General features: G+C 35.6%; 1 protein-coding gene and 1 long non-coding RNA gene across 3 annotated transcripts in view; one reads left to right on the plus strand and one right to left on the minus strand.

Moving 5' to 3' along the window:
• The window catches only part of LOC107995571 (small conductance calcium-activated potassium channel protein), a 237281-nt gene extending 215163 nt beyond the window's left edge, over positions 1-22118 (minus strand). For both annotated transcript variants that reach the window (XM_062081863.1, XM_062081862.1), the window contains exon 1: positions 21758-22118. The gene's annotated coding sequence lies outside the window, so the exon portion shown is untranslated. The remainder of the gene's footprint in view (positions 1-21757) is intronic.
• Positions 22119-22404: 286 nt separating this feature from the next.
• Positions 22405-23940, plus strand: LOC107995065 (uncharacterized). Its single transcript, XR_001765465.2, has 3 exons — positions 22405-22762; positions 23209-23352; positions 23717-23940. It is a non-coding gene; the product is annotated as an uncharacterized LOC107995065 (long non-coding RNA).
• Positions 23941-25821: the final 1881 nt, after the last annotated feature.

Consider the following 25821-nt stretch of genomic DNA (forward strand, 5'->3'; position numbering starts at 1 on the left):
GGTTGCTTTCCTCGCATTTTCTTCGCATTTTTCTCGACACTTGACCTTTCGAGAATTAAAATTGACGTTCGCGAATATTATTGTTAATGCTACACCTTTGGGATATTCAATCTCGTCTCCGTACCTCGTGAACGGTTGCGAACAAGTTATGAAATTTTTATAATTCTCTTTCGAGCATCCGATTCAAAAATAGAGGTAAATAAATTTTCTTCAGACTTTTTTTCGCACGATGCAAAGGTGTAATAGGCGCGTACGCGGTTCACATTTGTTCAATATGTGATCATATTTTGAATAACGATTAGGGTGGCTGAATCATATTCTCTTTTTTCTTTTTGCACTTATTTTAGCACTTATCGATAGTGTTCATCGGTTTCTTCGTGTAAAGAAGTCACGTTTCGCTTCTTTCTAGTCGCCCATGAGGCAAGCTTCAAGGTTGTCTTAACTAAGATAAAACGTTCGATTCGAGTTAATTTCCTTAACGCGATATTCACTTCATCAAAAAAAGTAAACTCGCGAGAAAACAGTATTGAAGTTTTATCGATGATACAACATGTTATACTCCTTAGCGTAAATTGGAAATAAATATATATAATATATATATTTTTCATTGTTATTTAACACGTTGCAAAATATTGAACAATACAATACCAAAATTTTCTAAATTAAGATCGAAAGGGAGTTTATTACGTTTCAATTATAAGCTTCATTTAAGCTCGTGCTTATGATAAATATTTAATTAAATATCGATATTTGATGATGCGATATAAACGAGAACTGTAATTATCGTAAAATCTACACTTTCTATTCGGAATATTTTAAGTTCGACTGATAATTTTATTTATTGTGTGCGCGAATATCAAAAGGCGAGAGATCGAAAAAAGTATAATCGATCGATCAAAATTTTCAGCATTTCTCAATCCTCCTCGCTGGAAACATTGAATTAATATCGAAATATATGAAATAAATATTAAATATTGGTGCGTATGAAATTCCTTTATACGCGATTTTTTTCAATTAATCAACTGATCTCGTTGTTCTATTTATTAAAAAAATTTTTCAAACTCTTCAAGTTTCTTTAAAACTAATTTTTTTTTTAATGGAAAACAAATATTAAATTTATCTCTCCAATGCCTCTTGTCGTTCCTTTTCTAAATTTAAACCGATTACAAGAAAATCTGTCCCGTATCTTAATTATTCTAAAAGAAAATTTATTTATTCCCGTCCATCAAATATATCTCAAAACAATTACGATTAAAAAGCTCAATGGTTCACAATGATTACCCTTCCAAAATCGATCTCTGAAAAAAAATAAAATTTCATATGCACCAGCTTAATAAAATAATCCAAAATCAATTCACGACGAAACAAAGTAAACAAACGTTAATCATCCATCTCTATTTTAAAAGATTGGCAATCTTCCTGGAATTCGTTAACGGTGTATCCGCGACTTAAACAATTCTCTCTCTTTCTTCCCTCCCTTCTCCTAATTGGACTGCATTATTTTCCACAATTCCATCCGTCCTTTAATTTCATTTTCAATTTAATTTTGCCGCCCGGAGAAATCGTCTCGTTTCGTTTTGCGTCTGCTGCAACCGTTTCACATCGGTGTGATAAAAAGGGAAGTGCAGAATCGAGTTCATCCATTCTGTAACGCGTTAAACAACGAACGAGCGTCCTCCTCGGCGAATTTTTAACGCATTTATCCATCCCTTCCTTTCCCCCATTCACCCTGTCTTAATTCCACGAACACAAGATTCTTATCGTTGGAATAACTTGTTTAAAATATTTTGGGACGATTGTTCGACCAGGGTTGTTTCGTTAATTCGACGACTCTCCTTTCTCAGGGAGGGAAATTAATGTTGCCTGAAAATATACGGAAACGCAGTCGAAACGTTATTTAGAAAATTGTTGGTTGAATTGTCGGTTGGTCGGAGACAATTCGAAGCAAGGTGGAACTGGAAGAAGGGAAGAAAATAGAGATACAGGGTGTACCGAAAGTCATAAAATAAGACGATTGTTGACGATATTCGACGAAATCTCGACTCGAAAGATTGAGAAGCGAGTTATTGGGGGTCGAGGAAGAGAGAATAATTCTAAAATTTTACATAAAAATTGTATTTCCCGGATAGTATTTCCTTGTTTTTCCTGTACGCTAACTTTTGCCGCATCCTGTATAGAACTTTGAATAGGACGACTTGTATGCATAAGATACGATACAACACTATTGTGGATTAAGCGAGTTTCCATGTTAGATGAAGTAGCTTCATCCCCGGTATTAAAACTCGCAGTAAAAATACAATTCCAGTATACGAGGAGAATCTTCTTGTTTCGAAGCTAATTTATCTCTTGCAAAAGATACAAGTTCTTTTGGCAAATAAATATTGTCTTGCTATCTCTACGAACGAGAGCTATTAGAAATTTCAAAATTTCATCCCAACTCATTGATGTTTAGAATAAATCGAGGCGATATTCTACTCGAAAGTTGACCTCGAGAGAAAAGAGAGAAAGGATCGGGAGTGTCGATCACTCCCCTGAAAATACACCAGAGCCTTATACAGCTATGAAATTCTACATGGATGATACACTTGACGCTCGATGTATTTTCGAACTTGGACATGTATATTTATTCTCACTCGTACAAGTGAACAGAATCCGACAAGTGCATCATAAATATCGAGCGAACGATACCCTTCGAATTTATCTGCAACCCGAACTTGGCCAGGGACCGAACTCGGTAAGAGCAACAGCTCCTCGAATGTAACGTCGAACGTTCGTTCGACACGATTTGGCAGGCAAATAACTCTGTCGTAAAAATCGATCGTGACTTGGAAACGTAAATAATATCCATGGAATTTCGTATATTTCTAACTGTAACGGGATAACGTATTCGAATTAATTCTTTTCTCAAATTAAATAGAATTAAACAAAATTATTAAATGATAAAAAAAACGCCTCTCGTTTAAAGGGAAAGAATAATTTCGATGCTAAGATTAATGGAATAGAAAAAGTTCTTTTCTTTTTCTTTCAAAGGAAGCAAACACCGACGCCGTTACTCCTCCAATTTTTTTATCTAGATAAACCAATCCTCCGCGAAACGTGGACCAAAAATCGAAAGCTCCATAAACAATCCAAATCCCCGATATCCATTTTTCACGATTCCCGCACCCGCGGCCACAACGCGATCATCCGACGAGGTTGATGAACGAGTTGAGAGCGAAAAAGGAAAAAGCCTCGTGGAATGTATCGATTTCTGCCACGCGTAAACAAGCCGGAAACGCGCTCGTATCATTTCCGGTGATCGAAAAACTTGCAAGCTCGGAGGTTACCAACCACGGGTTTATCTATCACCACGGTTTTAAGCATTTAACCCGTCGAAAATAGTTCGTTTACAGGAACGACTCGATTCCGCCAACTCTGTGTTTCTAAATAATTTTGCGGGAGCTGCCACTCATACCGACAATTTATAGGCTTCCTCGAAGAGCGAGTCGCTGAGCGGATGTCGCATGAAAGATCAGAGAGAGAAATTTCACGGAATTCGAATACTCGAATGATTCAGCTGAATAATTCAGCTTCCTAATTCTCGATCGTTTAACCGTTCACGATCAACTTCACAATCGTTTAAAATTGTGTATCAAATTCAAAATTATATCAAAGTTTTCAACGCTGATTTCGATTTCAATAATTTTCACATTGGTAAAATTGTAAGCTTAAAATCTACGTAATAAGAAAACGATAAATATATCAAATAACGATCCAATTGGATTTGGAAATGTTTCGGGATGATATAAAAGTTGAAGTTCGATCTTAAGTAAAAAGGATAACTGTATGAATTACTGTATATAGATTGAGTGCATCTAAAAGAGCCAGGGGTTCCATTCGATGGAACGTAGTTAGATCGTTTGTTTCAAGCACGTAGAAATTTGAGTCGTACGAAATAAAGCTCTGTAAATAGCGTTCGGTGGTCAGACGGAAATAGAAAATTTGCGAAATGAAATATATATGTATGTGTTACATCGATTCCAATGTTATCCGTATACGCACACATATAGGCAGCGAGCTTTTATATATCGATATCACTTTTTCGTATAAGCAATTTTTTATTCGTTCTTTTTTTTGAATGGAATATTCTTTTGGAACCCGTCCTTTGTGCTCTTTTTTCTTCTGGAAATTTCACTTATCCCCTGTGCTTTGATGCGTTAACAATCTTGTTTCCGTGATGTGTTTTCCAATTATATGTATATATTTTATTGCCGCGTATTTTTCTTTCTATATACCACTATCGTTGCAATGTTTGGCATTTTTCATTTGCTATTTTTTTTGAAAGATTTAAAAAATTTTTATTGTTTTCGTTTGCTGAAAAAATCCTCGCTTTCTAAGTAAATCGATATTGTTCTGATAATCTTTTTAAAGTTTCGAGATTTTTTGTTGATAGATGAAAGAGAGAAAAGGAGAAAGAAATCTCGCAGGGTGATAGAATCATGGATATTCTTGTCCACGAATAATAATTGGAAATGAAAGAGAGAATCATTAGAATGTATGGTATATATATGGCGGCTTGCGGTTAACATATCCCTATTAATTAGAGAAAGTGACCACACTAACACGACGACCACTAATTGACCATACACGGAGATACCGCATTTAAGCTGCAGGAATAATTAGGTATATACATTATAGCAAGCTTTTAAAACAGAGGTTATAAGAAGACCAAAGTTACATATTACATATTATTATATCATAATAAATTAATCAAAACATCACCGGTGAAAAAAGCGCGGTTGATGGTGGTCACCCATCTTTTCACGAGACCTTGACGAGTGACAATGCACCTGAAATAGAACCTATCATCGACCAAATGTTTCGTGCCATCCTTGACACTCGAGACAGCTGTTCTTCAATAATAATGTCACTTAAATTCTCAGACTCGAAACTATAATCGTATTTATTTTATTTATTTTAGAAAAATGACAATTCATTCCTCCTAAATGACTAAAAATAAATAAAATAACGATCGATCAGTGCTATATTTCCCGTTTGTAAAGGCGGAATATTAGTTCAACCACTCGATGATTTAATTTAGAAATTTCACGATATTATGAGAGAAGCATTATAACTACAAATACAAAGTAACTATGTATTGGTCTCATTGAAGTTTCGGAGTTCAAACGTTGGCGCACACTCGTCCAGTATATTTATCGCGGTGAGTATTCAGCAAGTTGTTACGCCCTGTCAAAGTGTATATCGGGATTTGTCGAGACGCGCAGCAAAGTCCAGAAATAAATCAACCACGCGAGATTCGTGATAACCGGAGAGGTCTTTTCTCTGAAAGAAACTCGACTACGACACACACACATATATATATATTTTTATCCAATCGATTGGGTGATCTTTCTCCACAAATCTTATCCTCAATAGTTGATTCGATTCGCGATATCGAATCATAGATAAAATTCAATCATTTGTACAACTCGGTTACAACGCTGGGGATATTATTTATTAAGTAATTTCAAAGCTCTGAATTTTCTCACGTCAAAGCGAAATGAACGAACCTTTTGTTTCGAGGAAACGAAATTTGTTTTGTAATTGCGCGAAGAAAAGGATCTCGAATTGGATAAACGAGAGATTTTCGTCGGCCGATCGGAAAGCTTGAGGCACGGCGAATGTCACGTTTTGTTGTACAAATCGGGGCTACGAATATAGACAAGTTGGAAACGGTCCATCGTGGAATAAATAACTTTCATTGATTGACAACCGACGTCTTTAGAATTTTAAGCGTTTCTGGCGTCCGAGAGGCGTGAAGTTTACTCCGATTATAATTTTCATCTATCGCTATTGCGAGAACTAGCGAGCTAACAGGAAATTTCAATTCTGAATGAAACGCCGTTATTAATTTTCCAGGATATATTTAATTGAAAACGGGAAAGAGAAAATGTTAAAATCATTCGCTGATCTTGAAAATAGAAGTTTCAAGAATAGAAATTTCTTTCTTTGAAAGTCGACATCTGGATACTCTTGCACAACTTTTTCTTTTCTTCTTTTCTTTCTTTTTCAACTGATAGAAACGATTTGACAAGTTTGCAAGGTCTAACTTGTCTTTTACAATTACATAATTTTTCATCAAACGAAACCGAAATATACAAGCGTGAGAATATTTTTTCCAAGCTCTCGAAAGAGATTTTTTTAATTTTAGAAGAAACGAACCGATATTTTTCCAAATTATTCAATTTTAAAAAAACTTTTAGAAATAGAGATTTCTTTCTTAAGGAACTCAAGAATTATCTCGACACTCTTACGCGACAATTCACCAATTATCTAAGTATAATTTTCAATAATTTTATCTCTTCAGAGCAGAATCTCGAAATCGTAGGCGAAAATATGTCGTGCTTTCATCTTCGAGAAAACTTTCTCAATTCGAAAAAGAGGAAATCATCGACATACGATTGGAACAGTTAGAGAAACGAGGCGAGCCACTTCGTCACGTCTTCGGGAGGAAAAGTGTGTTGGTGGTCGTTTGAGAAATCGTTTCTTAACTGCGAAATTTCGTCTTCTTTTAAACGAGACCGCCGAGATCGAATCTAACGTCTTCGCATTTTTTTCCCCCGGTTGAAGAAATTTCCATCCTAGGAAAATTTTACGGAGTAGAAAAGTTTTCCTTAACCGCGCTGGATCCAAGCTGCGTGAAATTTTTATAAAAACTTCTCGTTAAACAAACCTCGAAAATTCTTTGCCGGGCACGTTCGTTCGTTAAAAGCTATTTCGCAGGAATCTGTTCAACCTGTGCAAGTGACCGCAGTTTTTCTTTCCAGTGGCCGACCTACATAAACCTATGACCTTTGAGCACTTCTTTTTTATCAGATAACGTGTCCCACGGTGTTTTCCAATCCAACGAGATTGCGATCGTCCAATGAGGATTGAAATTTGTCAAGGTTTTGTCGAACAGTAGTGGAACATTTCACATTCACGATAAATTTCCTTTCAATTCTTTAAGACAAATTTTTTTCTTTTTTATCTAAATCCATGCACTGATCGTTCCTCTACTTTTTTCTCTTCGTAAATCTGATTGAATTTTTAGTTTCTTTTTCATTTAATAGTTATTTGCATACACGAAAACATTCTTGATCGAATTTGTGAGAAACCTAGTTGATGAATTCTAACCGATCGTTCGATTTGATGAAAAGTAACACTGTATCTTTTATTAATTTTAATTTAATTTTAACAAAAAAAAATGGATTTAGTAGTTTAGTTAAGCGATCTATATTCCGTAACGAACGAGGTTCTAAAAGAAACATTGCACGTACATAATTCTAAAATTTGAAACAATTTAATTCATCATCTAAATTCCACATATCGCGTTTAACATCGGATTGAGAACCGCTGCATTTGTGAAAACGAAATTCGCATTGGTCACAGACTCGATTAAATTAAACGAAAATTACATAAAAAGAAGTCACTTCAAAAATATTCATCTTAAGAAAATATTTCCTTGCTGTATTTCTGGCGAGTCATTATATTTTCACCCAAATAAACGAGGGAAGCGAAGAAGCAGAAACGAAAATGAAATAACCCGTGAGAAAATAATTGCAATATTAAAAATCCTAAGCGCGAGCATTTCTATACTCGGTTTAAATCGAGACGAATCGATTTCCCTTTCGTTCCTCTTTGAACTTGAGGCATTTGTCGAATATGGGGCAGAGTTCTCCCGGCCAGGAGCGTAGGCGCGAGCAAATTCTCATCACGTGGCATAATTGAAGAGGAAAGAAAAGGTGAAAAGAGGGTGTTTCTAAAGCTTTTCCCCGCGACACCGCTCAAGGAAAAAATGTTGCTCGCTCGTTTCGTATTCGAGGCTGGCCTCTTCACGTTTTCACGTTTCCCTTCCAAGGATAAATAAAATTCGTACGGAAAGGATTTCGTCTCGTCTCGTATCACTGGATATTCTTCCAATTTTCCGTTGTTTGTTCCCTTTCGTTCGAAACCCCGTCCAAAACAACACTTGCAATCGAAATTTGTTTGCCGTTCAGATCCCCCGTCTTCCTAGGAATATTCTATTCCGATATTCTTATCGGCGAGCTTTGTTTACATTTCGATCTCATTTACATAGGATCTCATTGGAAGAGATCGATTCTTCGAATAATATTCACTCGAGGCGTATTCGAGATTCGCTCGAAAAATTACGAAAAATAATCCGTTTTATCATCCTTTCCGTCTTAAATCGATGATTTTTTAAAATTTTCCCATTCCTTTTTCTTAAGCAAGCGCACAAATGTTTGTTGTTCTACGAGCAAGAATTAATCAATGATTACCACTCGAAACATTCTTATCATTATTACTATTGCAATGATAAAAAGAAAATTTATGCAAATCTGAATATACTGTATTACTAAATTTCTAAAGTTTTATCTTTAAAAAAGAAACAACTCAAAACGTGAAATCAAACTACACACCGTGCAATATCGAAATAAAAGACTCGTTCTAAATCGATCCAGTCGAACATCGAGCTGTGTGATTACCGATCATTTCGGATAACTAAGATCGATGGTTGAGAAACACGGGACGAGAATCGGTATGGAAATTTTTGGTAAGGTTTGGCAAATACTCGTCGAGCCGCGAAAAGCTGTGGAAGGTAACGAGCCAATAACTCAACATCCAAGAGCGCATCATAAATTGTAAATTCTTGAATCTCGGCCTTGCGCACGTGAACGTGACCTCGCCGACACGGCTTATTAAGGCTTGGTAATAAGGTCGTTCCTCAGCCGGGGATACGAAGAAGCGTGCTCAAGACTCTTGGAAATGTTTCTCTTTCGCCGACCAAAGCGAGACGCTCTTTTAGCGGGTGAGCATCTTGGCAGAATGTCGATAGTAGACGTACGAAATACCCATGGAAAAGTATTTCTCGCGGGATCGAGAGAGCACTACTCGAACGATTCTGATTGACGAGAAGATTAGAGAATTTTGCGGGGAAAATCGAGATTCGTTCTTTTTTCCTTTTTTTCCTTTTTTGAACGATTCGTCGGTGGAATTTAATTGTACGAGGAGTTGATTGAAAATCTAGAATGTGTAAGAATTTGAACGAATTCCAGGGGGATTTTTAATAAATGCAACTATGGTGTGAATTTATAATTTATAACATTCGACACTTGGAAGAATCGATGAGTTGCATTTGATATTATTCAAAGTGCTTGTTTCCTCTGAATCCGTTTAAAAATTTTGAAATGCACCAAAGATTTTCGAGATTTTGTAATTAGATCCAAATTTTGTCACACAACGCGTCCTATCATTGTTTCTGACAAGAGTAGGAAAGGAATAACGTAAAAAGTTTTTTCTTCGAAGAGACAAATTTTTTTGGGTCAGGAATCGTCCAATTGGACGGAAGAACGTTTGAACGAAAGCTGATATGCGCTATTAAAACACGCGTTACCGCAACAGAATACACGAAACGATAACTAAAATTTATTCACTTTATTCGCCCGACGTATATTCGACAATATCGAAACACTTTTTTCCTCCCTCCCTCTTATTAATTTCCTCTTATTTAAATAGATTTTATTTACACGTATAACGTTAAATTTATCAAAAATCTCAATTAATTTAACGATTCACACGTGAATTACGAATTACACTCTTCGGATTTCTCCCGTTTGTTTGTCCACATCGAGAATTTTCTCTCAAAATAAACTATGCGTACAAACAAAATTCACAATAGAGAGAGAGAGAGAGCCTTGCATGATAATAGTAGCAATTTTATCGGGCTGTAACAGAACGGGAGAACAATCTATCGGTCCAATAAAGAGAAAGACACACAAACGCGATGTTACGATCGTTATAAAAGTCACTCTAAATACTGCGTAAAATCGTCCATCGAATTCTCTCTTAAATTAATGGAAACGATAATGTGCTCGATGGCCACGTGTGTATCTCTGACAACTTTACTGTTATTCGTCTAACGGTAAGAGGAAGTAATAATGAGAGAGAGAAAGAGAGATCTGAAATTATAATTCATACGGTTTTTAGACAACGAGGATTTGCGTTCCCTGCGATAATATGGCAGGCAAAAAGGTAAGCAACGATAAATTTTACGAGCTCGTTCGAAAATCATCTCGCAGATGCGCGGATTGTAAAACCGCCGGAAATGGACACCGTATTTCCGCGAAATTATCAGAAATTATGAACCGGTCTTTACCACCCGTCTCACTGGGCTAAGATTTTTTTCGAATCGAAAATGAATTCGAACTAAATATAACCAATTGTAATTTCCAGAAAATTCGAAATCAACTCGAGACTCAAACTCAAGAAACTTTTTTAACGATGTTGGTCGTTCAAAGTTTCTAAACTATCGAGTTTGCGTTATTTCAAGATTTTTATTCCATCGATTTTCCATCGATTTCGCGGATACAGATTTTCGAATTCAGATGGAAATCGAACCCTTCCGTTGCAATATTGTCATCCTCTGAAATTCTAAAGCGTATATTCCCAGATTTTAGAATTTCTTTCGAAATTTTTACGTTGCAATTACGAAGACGTATAATAAATTCGTATCGTTTATTTGGAAATTTTTAATCCTCCTCGATCCCTAAAATTATATAGATTTTAGAATACCTTTGGAAACCTTTCAATTAATCAACCGCGACATCGATTCTCTGGAATTCTCCGGATTCCTTGGCATAGGAATGACATTTCATAATTTTCGAATTACTTGGAAATTTTCAAACCCATTCCTTCGTGAAATTCAATCGTGACACCGAAGATTCCAAAAGTGCCGTGAACTTGAACTCGAACGATCCCATATATGCCTCCAATTCCCCGAGAAATTTTAAACCCATCGATCTCGCGTATTTATCCGCTTTTACCTCCAAGGCCTCCCCTGCCGCGTCTGCACCAGCGTCGTTTATTTATAATTTCCTCAACTCTCTCTCTCTCTCGATGCAACATCTCGAGACAACTTCTCGCCAATATTTCTCGCCACTTTAATCCTTCGCGGGCTATTTCGATCCGATACGTATTCCCTCCGAATACGTGCGAATATTTCTGTCTTTCGTTCGCCACTCTAACGTTAATTTTTCAATTCCCTTTTTGCCACAATTTTTGCGGCATTGCGAAATCGTGGTGGATCGATTACGATACGTCTATCGAGTTCCAAGTCCGTTCCACGACTGAATTTAAAACGAAACACGTACGTATATTTAATAACAAGCACGGCGCGTTTACTTTTAAAAGGACAATCGGTGAAACACGTACGTATATGTATATATATATTTAATAACAAGCACGGCGCGTTTACTTTTAGAAGGACAAAGGAAAATTGCGCGAAATGGGGAATTCTGTTCGAACTCGGTGTATTTATCGATTTATCGCGCGTTCGTAATTGGATTTAATTAAATGATAACGTTCACTGGGCGAATCTAATTCAAATTACTTTAACGAGTGTCGCTCATTAATTATCGCGATATCGGTGAATATTAAACGAACATCGACTTAGCTTTTCACGATATGGTTTCGAACAACAGCCGTTAAACTACTTTCGATAATAAGTAGAGTTAACCAAGAGTTATTAAGCGCTTGTGTGTTATCAATGAACGAGTGGAAACGAGCCGATATTGTTTCGATGCGACCGATCAAAGTATCCCTTTTTCTTCGTCGCCAGTTCTCGAAGAGAACTCGAGATTCGACGAAGTCAAAAATATAATTTAAAAAAAGGAGGGGGAAAAGGAGAAGGAGAAATATAGGAGAAATGAAAAACGTCATCACTTTGAGATCGATCGAAACGATCATGATAGCTGCACGATAGCTCTCTATTCGAAAGCTAGAACTGAAACTTCCGATATCGTTTCAATATTCGATAAATTCGATTCCTGTTCCGTCACGAGTCTGTCGAAATACTGTCAAAATTCCGTTTTGCCATAAGTGATACCATCTCGAATAATTGACGGCAGCCGATCGAGATGAATTCAAAACGATCGGTTCGAAGACAAAATTGGAAAAAGGAAAATGTAAAAAAATAATTGAAATCATTATCAACTGTTCGATTCGAAATTTCCAAAACAATTTTTCACCTCGAAATTTTCCCTTCCTTCAAAAAGCTGAACCGATTAATCTGTTAACGGATTGGTTAATGGGTAATGTAATCGTAAGGGCAGGTCCAGACAAGGGTAAACACCTGTCTCGCGTAGCCCTTCCCTATGCGTTGCGTCGAGCGGAAACGTCAATTTCGATGAAAGACAGTTCAAGGCGTAGCTCATACAAATCTAATCGAGGAATATATTCTCCTTAAAAAACCATTAACCCACCATGGAACGAATCGAATGCAATTGCATCCTCCTCTTTAATCGAACAACTCACAAGACAAGGAAAAAATTTGTGAAAAACCAAATTAAGGCCAAGACTAAGTTGATTGTTTCCAAAGGAAAATCGAGTTAAGGGTAGCTTTTTAAGAAAGAAAAAATGAAAAAAAAACGATTCTCTAAATATTTCTATTGAAATTTCACTTTTTTTATCCAATCTCGACGTGTTCGAAAACACGAATTCATCGATAACATTAATGCTCAACGAACAATCGAAGATGGAAATTTGCAACCGCCTCCGGCTGGGAACTGAAAAGAGAGGCAGCGACTTCTATGGGATAACGCGATACAAAAGAAAGATGAATTGCTCGAGGAATGCAAATTCTTTGTTGTTATCGATCACGCGTTCAAGTGTTTCGTTTTAAAAGGGAGAAAAATCCATTGGGATTCATTTTTTGATGGCAACGAAATCTATCACGATTTAAACAGGCAAGATAATCGAAAACGAGAGAAAAAAAGATGTATTCCTCGTTGCTTTATTTTCTTTTCTTTTTTTAATCTCTTTTCATACGGTAATTCTCCGTTTTATGTCGTATTTTTTATTTTTATCTACACATTTCCTGTGCTTTCCGCAAATTTTCAAGGGAATCTCTATTTAAAAACTATTCGAAGCGTGTTTCAACCTCGAATGCGCGAAAACTCGCAGGCCACGGTAATAATTGATAAACGAATATAACGGTTATTGATATATCAAGCTCGTTACGAATTTATATTTTCCAGCATGTATTAATAATTAATTGGAGAGTATCGATAGCGAGGGGAATTGTTACAATTTTACACAGAAGAATGTAATCGAGAATGATTTTTATATTAAGATTTATAACGAAACGATTTAATTGGAAATGTATTTCCTGAACGCTTTGTTGCGAAAATCCGGCATGCAAATAAATGGTAAAATAAATACACGGGCGGAGTTACGCGTTTCGTGTATTTTTCAGAATGAATCGATCGACCACGATTAACAAGATAAAAGTAAATGATAAAATTGAAATACGAATAAAAACAATACGATTTTCCTTTCCCTTTCGAGATAATTGTTAATATCTCGTTATTAACGAGAAATTTGGAGAACGTGTGCTTTAAAGAAAAAAAAAAAACTTTCGTTCCGTTCGTTCGTACGAATGTTTCGTGTCGTTTTGGATCGCGCGTGAAACGCATCAACTGTGATCTCCTTTAGAACGAGGAATCTCGATCAATAATTCATTTTGCATCTAATTTGCAAATTAATAGGTTTCACCGTAGCGTGGCCATTAGAACGATCGATGCCATGGAATGATTTACGCGATGAAAATCGTAGGCGAACATAACGGCCCGTGAAATATTCATTTTGTCGCGCGAACACTCTCCTTCCTTTCTTATTTCAACCCCTGCCTTCGTTAAATTTCTCTCGATTTTCCCTTGGAAACGAAACCATATAAAATAATTATTAATGAAAAAAAAGAAAGAAAAAATATATATATATATTCGATTGCTCGAAATACGTGATAAGGGATGAAATTAAAAATTAGAAAAATTTGAAATTTCTTCGTTACGTTGATTCGATACGTCGGAAGAAAGGAATGAAAAAAGAGTTTATGTAATTAGAATAGCTCGTTGCACAATTTATTTGCACGTCTTCTTCACCGACCTTTGGAAAACTTATTAAATTAATTTCATTACGACTAACCTCGTTCTCCCTGTACGAAGCTTCGCTCGATTTACATGCTCTGCTTTAAACCAGGAATCCATTACGACTCTCTCGCTCTATCCACCTGTTTCCATCCCTTGTGCGTTTGCTTATTTCCGTGTACCCAAATTCTGCGAGTATTCATGTTAAAAATAATCGCTCCAAAGATTCATGATACCGCAAGGAGCTAATTTGTCGGGATTTCGGGGAATAAAATTTTTGCATATTTCAAAATGGGGGTTGATTCGAAAGTATACACGTGTATATATGTACGGTCGAAAATTTAATTTTCATTTTCTCTGGCGACATTATCATCCGATTTCAGTTAGAATCCTCTTTCAGCTCGATCTTTGATTACGCTTTCCCCTTTGAACGTGAAAAGATTGAAAAGATTCTTTGGAAATTGCGAAAATTTAATCAATTTCCAAAGAGGAAGTGTAGTTAGGTCTTCTTCTGGAAAATGACAGGAATTTAAGACGACTTTTCCTTTTTATATTGGCTTGAAAGTAATTACGGAAATATTTTTCGCGATTATTTACGAAATGAGAATCAGACTTGCCAATAATTTTTCCTAAATTTTTTTAATACCTCGAAGGGTAGAACTGTTAACGCAATGCATACCTCGTGTTACGTTAATATTTCACGGCGGGCCGTGCCCGATAATATCCCCGATTAATCACCTCGGAGTCGTAAATTTCAATTCGCTTGTGATTAACGCTTCGAATGTTCATTAAAATGGCTTTGGTATTCCTTTCGAGGTGCGAAACTCGCGTTAAAAAAAAAAGAAAAAAAGCGTAGCGTAAAACGTGTCCGAGACGAGTTGATGTCGAACTTTGCGAAGGCAAATGTTAATCAACAGGATTTAATGAAACGACAACAAATACGGTTATTTAATATACGCGGTATATATGGGCGGTGTAACACGTATCACCGTAAATTACATTGTTCCCTTGGATGAAATTAACGTTGATACAATAACAAAGTGGAAACGATAATTGAGCACCCAGTAATCATATTTTCTTTCCACTCTGAAATATCGTGTTTCGCGAGATAAGTTTACACGGGAAATTACGAATAACGATTATCGAGTGGATAACTGAATTGTTATTTGAAAAAAAAAAAAAAGAAAGAAAAATGTATCTCGTTCGAGAGCTTTTTAACTACTCGCAAACTACTCTGGAAGATCGTAGGTCGGCAAGCATTGATCACTTTATACCTCGTTAGAAACTCTCAAGGGATCGAAATTCTCGGATAGCCCCGAAATCTTATTCGTCCTCGTTCGAGCGGAATAGAACATGATACGAGAAAATATACATATATAAAACTTTTGTGTCAAAAGTTCTCTAGACATCTTTCGTGCAGAAACTAAGATCTATATATCTAAATTCGAAATCGACAGCGATTAAACCGAGCTCAAGAATATTTCGACAGAAGAAAAATTTCAGAATCGAATTTTAAAGATTTCCAAAATTTCTTTCCGTCCACGCCGTTTCAATTCACCTCGTCCAAAGCGGGATCGGAACACGTATTCTCCAAAGACATATATTTCACAGTCGTATTCAAAGATCGCGCTCTCTATAATAAACCTACATAATAATTTGACGAAAGCTCGACGAACGAATTCAAAGAACGTCTATCCGCCGTCTGTTCCTGCTCCTAGCCATCCCTATCTTCAGGAGATCGAATGCGAAACAACAGACAGACGCTGCGCACTCACCAAGTCGGTATACCGTTCTTCTTCGAGGATAAGTCGAGAAGCACTTTGAACTTTCTTCCGGAGTCGCGACGCCTTTCGCCTCTCTTTCCATCCCTTCGGATATCCATCTCCCTCTCCTTTCCGCCTCACTTTCCTCTCCGCGCCTCGAAAGCCCTCCACGATACCCGAGACCTTCTGCATCGAGCAAAAAAACCGTACCTTCCGGTGCTGCGTCCGGGATAAAAATAAGTCGTGCCTCTTTCACTCTTGCACGCTCTCTGTGCAACCCTTTCTCCCGCCCCTCCCCCTCCAACTCTGAAGAAATTCAATTTGTCCCGAGAGAAGAGATGGTTCACAAAGGAGTCGATCTCTTTCTCTTCTCTTCTTTGTATTCTTTTTTTTTCTTTCTTCCCCCCTTTTTTCTTAGACTCGCGTTGTCTAAGAAGATAAGAAGAAGGGATTGAAAGTCAATCGGTGGTCGAACGGATGGGTTTTTTTTCCAACGAAAGGAGGAAAAGGAGGAAAAATCGGTGGGTGACTCGATCTTCGACCATCGATCTTCGATATGCGACGTCTGTTCTAGGTTCTGGGTTTTCACGCGAACGATCAAATGGGAATGGAACCGCTATTATCTTCTTTCAAACGGAAACGCGATGTTTTGATTTCCTATCGATTTCGAGATGTTCGATGGTATATCCAGATGGGTTTCTTATGGCACCGTTTTTGTATCGTCGATTTGCCAAACTGTTTTCTCGGTAATTTCGTTCGATGCTTGGAGTATTTTACGAGTGGTGGAATTTTACGAGTCGTTGAATTCGAAATCTATCTTCTTTGTCTCGTTACTTTAGATCCTGATCACGATTCCGCTTGTGTTTCCTATTTGACAAAACATAGCGCAAGTTGTACATCTTACTCGTAATGCGAATAGAGTTCCATAGATCTTGCCTATTGTTCTACTTACGCGGTAGAACATAAAGAAGTAACTTTCATCTGCCTTCTCTATTCCTCCGAGAAATCGATTTATTCGTCCTGCGAATATCTCGTACGATCATTGTAATTCTCGTGTTAAAATATTTGTAATTTCAACTACTACGAATGATCTCTTAAAAAAGAAAAATAAATAAATGAAACAATTCATGAATACATTCGAAAGTAAAATTTTCACTTTTCAAGATAGTAGCTTTTCCTTGCGAAGAAATGCAACTTCTTTGAATGTGTTACTCTCAGATATATTCATACCCTAAGACAACGGCTGATGGTAAAGCTCTTCAAGATGTCGTAACAATTAGGTTACGAAGTTTTTTCACATCCACTTTACACACCGCGTCTCTTTCTCGCGGATTGTTATCTACGATCTAAGATTATCTACGATGAGATGTTGCTCAATGAAGAGCAGATGGTTAATTAAGAGGGTATCGATACTTTTTCGATCGAAAGTTTAATTACTCGACGTTCAACGATATAAATATGATAATAACGCAAAGCGCCTCGATAATCTGATTTAAGCGTTGTGCGAAATATATTTTTATTTTTCCGTCATCTTTTCAATTACGCTTCTCTCGTAGGATCACGTTGAAATTGTCGCTCGTAAAGCTCGGCGTTCATAAATTGAATTTTACTCGATTTAAATGCATACAAAACATATTTGCATACGTTACTTTTCATTATCAGATTCTTGCCCCATCGTGAGCTCTTTAATCGAAACTTTCATCCTAATATACACACGCAACATCTTTTTGTAATTTCTAATTTAAATTTCAAACTTTCAACCCAGACTGACATGAAATTCCCCGTTCTTTGCGTGGAAAACACTGATTTTAATTTTTAAAAATAGCGCAATATAAATACAATCCTTGGCGAGAAACAGTTTTGTACGCGTACCATTTCGCATAAGATAACTTTCATAGCAAATACACGCGAGAAACTCATCAATCATCGATATTCGAATCCGATATATTCTCTGTCTGTCGGGTTGCATGAAAAATACCATGCAGCAGGCTCAAGATAGTTCCACGTGACAAATCATTGCATCCGTTTCCGAAATACGAAATCGGATAAAAGTCTCTCTTATTCTCTAATAATGCACTCTATTATCTCACCCGATTCGATTTTTCTTCTGAATCATAAATATCTTTTTGACATATTTGATAGACAAACTTACACTTCAATCCTATTATTTATTTGCAAAAAAATATTTGAATTATTTTATTTCTCCCATAACCTCCCTTCTAATCTTCTTATTAATTTTAAATTAATAAATTCGAAAGAATCAGAAGAATTTTAACTCGATGCATCTTCGACGAAAGAATTTTTTCTATTGGATAATCTAATTTTTTAAGTATTTGAGATTTTATAATACCTATTAAGGAATATCTATAATACTTTTGATTCGTACTGTACGTATAATCATATCACTGATCAATGATCGATAGAAACAGCAAGGGCAAAAATATACGACCGCTTTTTCGAAAGTACTTCAAATTTTCCTGCTTTATATGCAATAAATTCTTCTTCTCTCACGCTTCGACCAGTAAATTATAAAACACGGTTTTCCTCGCACAAGTGGTAGAACAGTTCGCCGATAAACCATACCGGTATTACGCAACGAGATAACCAACAGCATCGGTGAGCTAATGTTCGCTCTACTATCGTTTCATTCCTTCCAACTGATGAATTTTATTTATCCGTGTTTAGCTGTCTATTTTTGCCAATTATTAATATCCAAGCAATCCTGTGCCGCTACATTTTTCAAAATTAGTTTCGTAACGTTCTATTTTCGGTTCCAGATCTATATATATATGATATTACAACCATATTGCGATTAACATAACATAGCAGTTGCAATGTGCTTTCGCTTCTTTTCAAAAGATAAACAGAGCTTTCAACGTACGAGGAGGGCATGTTAACAGCATCATTATTTCACCCACGATCCATCTCGAAAACGTGGAAACACCGAATCGTGTTTACAGAGCATTCAATTTTTGAAAACTTTAGACGTTGAGTTAAAAAAGAGGGGAAAAAAGATAAAAAACGTAAACCACCGCGTGCGAAGCTTAACGTATAATTGATAATAATTTAAAAAAAAAACAAATTGAGGAAAATATGATACGTAATTACGTGGATTTACGTATTAAAAAAACAAAGAGAGAATAAAGAAAATGAAAAATATGGGTGTGAAATTTGCGTGCAGTCTTGAATGAATTGCGAAATGAATTTCAATTAAAAATAAAAAGAGATATACTAGATTGTGTAGTAATGTAATCGAAATCGACCGAAAAACAAAAAGATCTCTTATCGTTTTCTTTGAAATTTTTTTAAACGAAAAATTTCAACAAAAATTATTAAGATCGTTCCAATACGAGTTTTGTCATGAAAGAACATATTAATTTACAAATCTTTCTTTTTTATCCGGCTTATATTAGAAACGATCTCTGTTGCGGAAATTTGAGCAACGGATGAATCAAACTTTTTAAAGATTAATGCTTACAGGATCCTTTGTAAAGCGAAGAAAAAAAGGAAGGACAACTTGGAAAAGAGGAACAATGAACGGGAGAAGTAACAAAAGATTGAAGATTCTATGCCCGAACGAACGAAATTCCCATGATACAGAAGAAACTTCGTTATTCCCATACCCATTACCCTTTCTTTATTAAATATTATTAGTGTACTTAATTAGATTGCTTTATACAGGGACCAACTTACTCTTGGAAAATAATTTTCGCGAAAATTTCGTTTCGAAGTTACTTATATTTTCCGCATACCAACAACGAGTTTAATTATTCCGTTTAAATTGTAATCTTAAATCAAAATTTCTTTACCGAAAAGCTAGACGGTATTATATTCAAATTAGGTATTATTACTACTTGCGAATCATGATTCACTGTTTGTCAATTCTTCGTTCCTATTCGACAACTCTCCTTTTATATGAAGATATATCTTTCTCCTCGAGAATAAAATTCCTTGGAGGATTGAAAAGACTTCTATATCCTACCACTATCGTGAAAAAATATATTCTATTCGCTTAACCGTTATCACGTTTCTCTTTTAGAGGCCTGTAATCCATCGAATAAAAAGTTCGTTCGTTTCACTTATCGATACATCTTCCTCTCAAGCCTGTTACGATCACATAAAAGTTGCTCTATGCTGAATTACCTTGTCCTCCATTATATCGTTTCTGTTCCTTACTATTTCTACATCGATAAATCGTTTCTAGAACAGAGAAATTACTTTTAATCTATCCACCCTTATCCTCGAGCTTTTTTACACCCCTGTATGTCCGTAATAACAGTGTTTCTGACTTTTATACTTTTTGTAAAAAAAATAAAACGAGACACAAGTTCCATTTATTCTTTCACAAACGAAACATTATCTTTGAATCTTTACACGAAACTAAAGAACAATTTCACACCTTTCTCATGAAAAATAACAAGGAACTAACACGGAAGAATTTCCGTGAATTTTAATCTTTTCCTTTGGCTAATCTTATTAAACGAACGTTAACTATTCCCTTGTTTTCCCCGTCTTTTCTTCACTGTTCTTTTTACCACGTTATCATCGCGGTCGTATAAGCAGATAAATTATACGCAACCGGCGCTATTTTCACCCTTTGCAACGATGCCGCAAGAAGAAAGACACGTAGCGTGTTGCATACGCGGTGCATATGGTTTATCTATTCGTGGCTCCTGTTAATAAACTCTAACTCTTTTCTCGACCACTGTTACGGCACGTTAACCCGGAAACCAGTCGCTAAATTATATTCAACTCAAAGATTCCTAATTAATTTATGAAACAAACGTGTATATATTGGAACTGGATATATACGGTTCAATTTATTCGAATATTTTTATGACTCACTCATATAGATTAATTAATAAAGTTACAGATATAAATTTTTAGATATAAAATATATCTATTACTACTAAATTTGAATAAATATTTATCTTAGTTAGAAAGAAATTAGAAAGAAATATGAAAGAAAATCGCTTAATAGATCTTATTAATCTACAAACATTAATCCACGTTGAAAAAAAAAATATTATCCCTCATAGATTATCCTGTATAATTATTCGTTTCGTTCAAACATATTGATTCGTTAAGTGATTTTTATCGTACTTTCTATCTTCCAACAGACAGATTATCGTGCGAGATATCGTATTTTGTTTTTGCCAAGCATTTCTTACTATTCTCGCGCATAATTAAATGGAACAGTTTACGAGTAGAATTAAAGAGAAGCGGTACACGCCTACACACGAAGTTTATATATACTTTCGAAATAATTTACAATATGGATGTACTATGCAATGAATAAATAAATAATCTAACATAAGTACATTACGAAGCTTGTGGTTTTACGTTATAGACGTGTAGAAACAATATTCAATGTGATCGATGATTATTGTATTATTAAATGTTTTATGATTTACTAATATATCAACGAATCTAAAGGTTACTTTGAAATTCAAAACAAAACATGCTTCCGCTTCGTTTCGTGGAAACAATAACTAAACTGCTAATATTTGTGTATTCATAACAAACATGAATATGCGACGATATTAAGAATGAGATATACATAACATGAGATGAGACGTAATTTACTATGATTACGAATTTAAACAAGGACGCGCGAAGTAGCCATAACCTAAGAAAAAAAAGCGTATACATTCGTAACTGAAACTTTCCGTAGCAATCGTTCGTAGTTTTCATCGATCAGTTTAGCCAATTAAAACAATAAGAACGTGACGTGGTATCGAACGCATCGAAATCGCATATATAACGAGATACGTTGCACATGTGAAGAGTACGGAAATTAATCTTCGCGCAAAGTGTAACGTATTTCAAACATGTCACGAGACGACGATAAAACGAAAGATCAACGGTCGAAGTATGCGCGAGACGCCACTAGGGGGGAGGGGGAACGGTTAACAGAATAGGCGGGCAAGGGGTACCAACACATCGCGGCGAATCGAATACCTGTCGAATTTTTAACCGACACAGTTTATTTTTCTGGGCGAAGATTCTCGCGTGCCAACATCGTCGTCGGCGTACATTGAACTCACTTACCTCAGCGTCCCTCTGCCTCTCGAGTCAATTGCCAGCCACGTTCATCGGTCCGTGGAACGGCGTTTCTTCTGATGCATGTCCGCTTCGTTTTCACTATGATCAAATCCGCGCCGTGGACGATTCCTTTAGCACACTATCGTTGCCACGCCGGTCCTCGATTAAAACACGCGGCAAAACCAAGTCGGTTACGAATACGCGTCGTTCTCACATGAAAAAAAATAAAGAAATCACAACACTGTTCGCCGGCTTTTCACTGGATCCCGTATCCATCGAATGACTCCCTCCACGCCGCAGTGTTGCACGGGAACAACGACGAATTTGGCGCGAGAATTAAAATCACGCAGTGAGTGAATCACGAAGAAAACACCGACCAGAGAAAGAGAAACGAACGGAGGAGGGAGAAAACGAGAGAAGGACGCGTGTAGTAGAGCACCAGCCGGCCGACAGGACACACCACGACAGACTGAAAATGAGGGTAGAAAACGTGGTTGCCTTCGCGACGCCCTCGTGCGTAGTCGGCCGGCATCGGCACGTTTCGCGTACCACTGTCTCGCTCAGCGTTCAGGGCCGTCGCACTCGCCGTCGGCGCCATTCGGGTCACGTGGTCATATGAGGGGTGAACGACGCGACTTTCTCTCTCTCGCTTCGATGTTTGCCAGCCGTTTCTACTTATTTTACTTCATGATAAAAAAGGATAGTCAAAAAAGACGAATGACTGCAAAATACTGGTTACCAGCGAAGAATTATGTGAATATATATATATATATATGTATATATATAGGTACTTTATATTCTTACGAACATATTCTTTCTAACCTAATGTACGATATATATAAAAGAATATCATTATACAAAGTATCGAATTTTGATTTCGCGCGATTTTAATGAAAACATAATATGTATTGTAAGCTTGATATTTTGTTTCGAATTAAGAAGTGTATAAAATAAGTGTGAAAATATTGTGCAGCAATACTTCAAATATACAATCATTATTATAAGAATGAGGTTAAGTATGTTATTAAATGACAATTGCCTATCGCAAAAATTATTTTATTGGATATTTCTGTGAATGTAAAAGTGCAATATGTGTATAATAAGTCAGTCACTACACTTTTTAATGGTTATTGTTGATAATTTGCAAACCTGTCATTATGCAAGTGTCGTGCAAGCATTCGTTTGAATGGAATATATAAGCATACATATTTTTATCATTTTTATTTTTGTTTTTTTTTTGTGGAAATGAATTATCATAATTCAAAGCATAACTTTTATATATGATCTTATTGAACATTATTATTTAATAGGAAATTTGGAATCGAAAATATTAATAAAATCATTCGTTCAAACTTTTATCGAATTTATAGAATTTAAAATATTATAGAAAATTATACTTATAAAACATTCTTATTATGGTAAATTAGTCGCATAAATAATATTGTATCATAAAACAGGATCTTCTCGATATTCGATTTTTCGATAGACTACGACCACGATGCTATTCATGGAAGACTATATTTGTAAGAAACGGAGAATTCTTGTGCAACAAAAGAAACTCAAATCATACATTTCTACAATCTTCAATTACGACGTAGTAGGTAAAGTATCTGAATTTATATTGTTCGTTCTATACCATTAGAATAATAATCTGAGTTATTTCGAATTTTTTCGTAATTTATTTGATCGAGATTCTGATCTATAAATTTATAGGTTATGAATACATAACAAAAGTTTTCTGAAATCCTAAATATTTTATCTATATATAAATACATTAAAAAAGATAAATTAATAAAAAATAGAATTTTGCAAAATTGTTTATAAAATTATTATGCTTCAAATTAAATATTTTATCGAAACAATACGACAAAAATAAAAATACTGCAAGAATCGTTATGCGAAAAATTCTGAAGTCATTGTTTTATCTAATAATTGCGTTTTTTTCCATTATAAAAATGAATATAGGGCAAATAATTGCAAAATGTCAAGTATAATTGAAGATGGAAGCTCGTCATCTTGAAGAAAGGCTTTTACCTTCTAAACCATATTGAGTTTCATCGAAATATCAACATTCTCGTTAGAATGCGGGGGTTCTCATAAAAAGCACTCAAAGCACTCTAGATGAAATCGCCTGTAAACAAATTATAAATTACTGTTCCCTTGAATACATCAATACACGATTATGAATTTACTATGAGAAATTTTTATTTCTGCAATAGTTTCTCCAATAATAATCAAAAACTTTATCTATATAAAGGAGAAGACTATTATAATTTAGACTTTCTTTTATTATCATTTACATAAAGAATAAGGCTTGAGTATTTTTAGTAGAAAATAATTCAGATAATAAAAGAAAAAAAATTTTAAAGTATAATGATTACAAAGTGACCATAAAACAACTATAAGAGTAGGTTAAATTGCATATTAAAATTAACGTTTATACTTTACATTCTGTCCTCTCATTTGTTTAAAAAAAGATTCTTAATGCTAAAATATAAAAACAAAACGTGACTTATCAGTAAGTTTATATCAACATACATAATTTATCACATTTTTTTACAAGAAAATCGTGCTTTCCATTAAAAATATTTATTAATCCTCTAATTTGCTTTCATCGATATTGCGATAAAATATGATTTACCAGTTTTATTGTCGTTCATAAAACTTCTCAGAAACTTCAGCACGACCTCATTTGCAACCCTGTATGCACGACACTTCTTTTCTGACAACAGGGTGCGAATGCTTGGAAATTTGTCTTATGAAACTTTTTCACAAAGTTCTGTCGTAACCCATATGTTAGATTTCATAGAGGTATGTTTCTTTACTCGAATTTCAAAGACTTGATGAGTTTTCTCGCAGTGTCTCATACTAACAGTTTTAGACTTAGTTTGCATAGTTGTTTTATAGATAAATTATTCAAATTTAAAAGTTCGCCCTGATATTATACATCATTGTGTAATTTTCAAAAATAGAACCATGATGTGAAATTTAGATCAGCAAAATATATAACTATTGGAAAATACAAACGTTCTTCGAATATATTTCTTATAATTAACAATAAAGTATCATAATTGCCACCGTTATGGCTGTTATCCACCATACATTGACTAACTAAAATTTATTTATCTTAGTTTTATATACTCGATCTGCATAAAGTTGTTTGGCGTGCAGCACGAGGCCAGGTGTTGTAAAGTAAATGCAAAGAGTTGGTAGCCGCGACGCAGAAGTCCTCGTTCTAAGTCCTCATTCGTTGAAGTAGCACGGAAGAAGGGACGATTTATGGTCATTAAATAATGTAACGAAATTTATTCCGCCGCCTCCGTTCCAGGAACTCGCGGCGTTAAATTTTCGAGGCACGAACGTGTGTCTACGATTGCGATATTAATGGTCACGATGTAATAGGGATTCGATAACTGGCCAACGGCCAACAATCGACTCGCTTCTGCTTCATTGCGAAATTCCGCGAAATTCCCAAGAAAATTGCACCAAGTTTTGTTTCGCAGCGTGTTACGCGTATCCTGATATTTACTTTCGCGTCGAATATGGTTTTCACGTGAAAATGAGAACTCGTGAAAGATCAGCCAACAATATCTCGTCTCTCTCGCCACCGTATATTCAACCACTATTAACGAACCCACGTTATTTTTCTCAGACGTTTTAAAAAATTTAGCTGACATCGTGAAACTTGTTTGTTCCTCGTTCACCTCTTACGAATAAATTTTTCCCCGCCCATTCATAAACTTCCGGAAAACGGCCAAGTTCCTTATTTCCAACCTCTTTTGCCTCTCCTATATTTTTTTTTCTTTTTTTCCCTCGGAATAGTCGTCAGAAACTTGCTCTTCCTAGTTTGCGGTGCAACTGCCCTAGAGATAACTCGGTGGAATAGAGGTAGCAACCTTCTTATTTATGACTCCGTGGTCTTCTGGGGATATAATTTAATCGAAGATGGTAAGGTTGCGCGCGTTACATTGTAAAATATAGTAAAAAAAAAAAATATTAGATGGGATTTAATTCATCGTCTTTACGCTTTAATCGTTTGTAATTCCGATTTAAACATTCATGGGAATATC

This window comes from Apis cerana, linkage group LG11 (assembly GCF_029169275.1).
Source record: "Apis cerana isolate GH-2021 linkage group LG11, AcerK_1.0, whole genome shotgun sequence".
In the NCBI taxonomy this organism is placed as follows: domain Eukaryota; kingdom Metazoa; phylum Arthropoda; class Insecta; order Hymenoptera; family Apidae; genus Apis; species Apis cerana.